The sequence below is a fragment of the Triticum urartu genome, chromosome 4A (genome assembly GCF_056163025.1).
Source record: "Triticum urartu cultivar PI428250 chromosome 4A, HENAU_Tu73, whole genome shotgun sequence".
NCBI lineage: Eukaryota > Viridiplantae > Streptophyta > Magnoliopsida > Poales > Poaceae > Triticum > Triticum urartu.
In genome coordinates this window covers 252,448,907-252,453,693 of record NC_141876.1, presented here as the reverse complement: position 1 = coordinate 252,453,693, position 4,787 = coordinate 252,448,907, and positions in this window count along the sequence as shown.

Here is a 4,787-nt window from a genome sequence, read left to right as displayed (position 1 = left end):
GAATGTCATCTTCTTTTGCTTTTATTTCTGTTTGAATAAAATACCAAGATCTTAAATTATTAAATGTTAGAGAGTCTTCACATAGTTGCATAATTATTTGACTAGTCATTGATCTTCACTTATATCTTTCGGAGTAGTTTGTCATTTGCTCTAGTGCTTCACTTATATCCTTTTAGAGCACGGTGGTGGTTTTATTATATAGAAATAGATGAACTCTCATGCTTCACTTAGATTATTTTGAGAGTCTTAAATAGCATGGTAATTTTCTTAAATAATCCTAATATGCTAGGCATCCAAGAATAGTAAAAACTTTCTTATAAGTGTGTTGAATACTAAGAGAAGTTTGATACTTGATGATTGTTTTGAGATATGGAGATGGTAATATTAGAGTCATGCTAGTTGAGTCGTTGTGAATTTGAGAAATACTTGTGTTAAATTTTGTGATTCCCGTAGCATGCATGTATGGTGAACCGTTATGTGATGAAGTCGGAGCATGATTTATTTATTGATTGTCTTCCTTATGAGTGGCGGTCGGGGACAAGCGATGGTCTTTTCCTACCAATCTATCCCCCTAGGAGCATGCGCGTAGTACTTTGTTTCGATAAGTAATAGATTTTTGCAATAAGTATGTGAGTTCTTTATGACTAATGTTGAGTCCATGGATTATACGCACTCTCACCCTTCTACCATGCTAGCCTCTCTAGTACCGCGCAACTTTCACTGGTACCTTAAACCCACCATATACCTTCCTCAAAACAGCCACCATACCTACCTATCATGGCATTTCCATAGCCATTCCGAGATATATTGCCATGCACTTTCCACTGTTCCGTTTATTATGACATGCTTCATCATTGTCATATTGCTTGCATGATCATGTAGTTGACATTGTATTTGTGGCAAAGCCACCGTTCATAATTCTTTCATACTTGTCACTCATGAGTCATTGCATATCCCGGTACACCGCCGGAGGCATTCATATAGAGTCATATTTTGTTCTAAGAATCGAGTTGTAATTCATGAGTTGTAAAGTAAATAAAAGTGTGATGATCATCATTATTAGAGCATTGTCCGAGTGAGGAAAGGATGATGGAGATTATGATTCCCCCATAAGTCGGGATGAGACTCCGGACGAAAATAAATAAATAAAAGAGGCCAAAGAAGCCCAAATAAAAAAAAGAGAAAAGTGGCCATAAAAAAGAAAGAAAGGCCCAAATAAAAAATAAAAAAATGAGAGAAAAAGAGAGAAGGGGCAATGCTACTATCCTTTTACCACACTTGTGCTTCAAAGTAGCACCATGATCTTCATGATAGAGAGTCTCCTATGTTGTCACTTTCATATACTAGTGGGAATATTTCATTATTGAACTTGGCTTGTATATTCCAATGATGGGCTTCCTCAAAATGCCCTAGGTCTTCATGAGCAAGCGAGTTGGATGCACACCCACTAGTTTCTTTTGTTGAGCTTTCATACATTTATAGCTCTAGTGCATCCGTTGCATGGCAATCCCTACTCACTCACATTGATATCTATTGATGGGCATCTCCATAGCCCATTGATACACCTAGTTGATGTGAGACTATATTCTCCTTTTTGTCTTCTCCACAACCACCATTCTATTCCACCTATAGTGCTATGTCCATGGCTCACGCTCATGTATTGCGTGAAGATTGAAAAAGTTTGAGAACATCAAAAGTATGAAACAATTGCTTGGCTTGTCATCGGGGTTGTGCATGATTTAAATATGTTGTGTGGTGAAGATGGAGCATAGCCAGACTATATGATTTTGTAGGGATAGCCCTCTTTGGCCATGTTATTTTGAGAAGACATAATTGCTTAGTTAGTATGCTTGAAGTATTATTATTTCTATGTCAATATTAAACTTTTGTCTTGAATCTTATGGATCTGAATATTCATGCCACAATTAAGAAGAATTACATTGAAATTATGCCAAGTAGCACTCCGCATTAAAAATTCTGTTTTTATCATTTACCTACTCGAGGACGAGCAGGAATTAAGCTTGGGGATGCTGATACGTCTCCAACGTATCTATAATTTTTGATTGCTCCATGCTATATTATCTATTGTTTTGGATGTTTACGGGCTTTATTATAAACTTTTATATCATTTTTGGGACTAACCTATTAACCCAGAGCCCAGTGCCAGTTTCTGTTTTTACCTTGTTTTAGGGTTTCGAAGAAAAGGAAAACCAAACGGAGTCCAATTGACCTGAAACTTCACGGAACCCATTTTTGGAAGGAAAGACTTGAAGTGCACGTAAGGGAAGCTTCGAGGAGGCCATGAGGTAGGGGGGCGCGCCCACCACCCTGGGCCCGCCCTCCACCCTCACGGGCCCCTCGTGGCTCCCCTGACGTACTTCTTCCGCCTATATATCTCCATATACCCTAAAAACATCCGGGAGCACAATTGATCAGTAGTTCCGCCGCCAGAAGCCTCCGTAGCCACCGAAAGCCAATCTAGACCCGTTCCGGCACCCTGCCGGAGGGGGCAATCCCTCTCCGCTGGCCATCTTCATCATCCCGATGCTCTCCATGACGAGGAGGGAGTAGTTCTCCCTCGGGGCTGAGGGTATGTACCAGTAGCTATGTGTTTGATCTCTCTCTCTCTCTCTCGTGTTCTTGAGATGATACGATCTTGATGTCTCGCGAGCTTTGCTATTATATTTGGATCCTATGATGTTTCTTCCCCCCTCTACTCTCTTGTAATGAATTGAGTTTCCCCTTTGAAGTTATCTTATCGGATTGAGTCTTTAAAGATTTGAGAACACTTGATGTATGTCTTGCCGTGGATATCTGTGGTGACAATGGGATATCACGTGATTCACTTGATGTATGTTTTGTTGATCAACTTGTGGGTTCCGCCCATGAACCTATGCATAGGGGTTGGCACACGTTTTCGTCGTGATTCTTCGGTAGAAACTTTGGGGCACTCTTTGAGGTTCTATGTGTTGGTTGAATAGATGAATCTAAGATTGTGTGATGCATATCGTATAATCATGCCCACGGATACTTGAGGTGACATTGGAGTATGTAGGTGACATTAGGGTTTTGATTGATTTGTGTCTTAAGGTGTTATTCTAGTACGAACTCTAGGGCTGTTTGTGACACTTATAGGAATAGCCCAACGGACTGATTGGAAAGAATAACTTTGAGGTGGTTTCGTACCCTACCATAATCTCTTCGTTCGTTCTCCGCTATTAGTGACTTTGGAGTGACTCTTTGTTGCATGTTGAGGGATAGTTATGCGATCTAATTATGCTATTATTGTTGAGGGAACTTGCACTAGCGAAAGTATGAACCCTAGGCCTTATTTCCTATCATTGCAATACTATTTATGCTCACTTTTATCACTTGCTAACTTGCTGTTTTTATATTTTCAGATTACAAATACCCATATCTACTATCCATATACCACTTGTATCACCATCTCTTCGCCGAACTAGTGCACCTATACAATTTACCATTGTATTGGGTGTGTTGGGGACACAAGAGACTCTTTGTTATTTGGTTGCAGGGTTGCTTGAGAGAGACCATCTTCATCCTACGCCTCCTACGGATTGATAAACCTTAGGTCATCCACTTGAGGGAAATTTGCTACTGTCCTACAAACCTCTGCACTTGGAGGCCCAACAACGTTTACAAGAAGAATGTTGTGTAGTAGACATCGAACATTCACGTGACGCCATGTGTCTTGGTTTTAATGGCTATAGGAGGCGCCGTGTGGACAGCTGCTTGACTGAATGGGAGGCGTGCGAGCGCAGTCCGGTGCGCAGGCTCACCGGGAAGCGTACAAGTTGTTCAACGCAGGATCTGTGCATCTCTTCAACGCAAACGGTTCAGATTACGATATGCAAATTAAAGCCAGACTTCGGTGCTAAGCCAAGAGACACTGTGATTTTTCAAAATATGCAGCTAAAAATCAATATCACTATCTATTTTTTGCAACTAAAATTCAGTAATTAAGCATAGATTTCATTGATACTAGAGATTAAGCAGTCGTTCTTACCGGGAAGCGAGACAGCCTTGGACCACCGCCCGCCTCGGTCCCACTGGTCTATATTAATGGCGCCGCTGTAACACCCACAATGTAACTATATCTCCCACGTGTCGGGGCACATCTTAGAGGCATAGCCGCATGGTGGTTTTGTCGCAAGAGGGGTAATCTTCACACAATCCCATGTACAGAATAAGAAAGGGATAAAGAGTTGGCTTACAATCGCTACTTCACACAAATACAAGGTAAACATACATCATCCAGAATACAATCAAGGTCCGACTATGGAACCAAAGTAAAAGAAGACAACCCCAAATGCTAGATCCCCGATCGTCCCAACTGGGCACCACTACTGATCAACCGGAAAAGACACAAAACAATGATCAAGATCTTCATCGAGCTCCCACTTGAGCTCGGTTGCGTCACCTGCACTGGTATCATCGGCACCTGCAACTGTTTGGAAGTATATGTGAGTCACGAGGACTCAGCAATCTCACACCCGCGAGATCAAGACTATTTAAGCTTATGGGTAGGATAAGGTAATGAGGTGGAGCTGCAGCAAGCACTAAGCATATATGGTGGCTAACATACGCAAATAAGAGCGAGAAGAGAAGCAACGCAATGGTCGTGAAGCTAGAAGTGATCAAGAAGTGATACTGAAACTACTTACGTTCAAACATAACTCCAAAACCGTGTTCACTTCCTAGACTCCGCCAAAAAGATACCATCACGGCTACACACACGGTTGATGCATTTTAATTCAGTTAAGTGT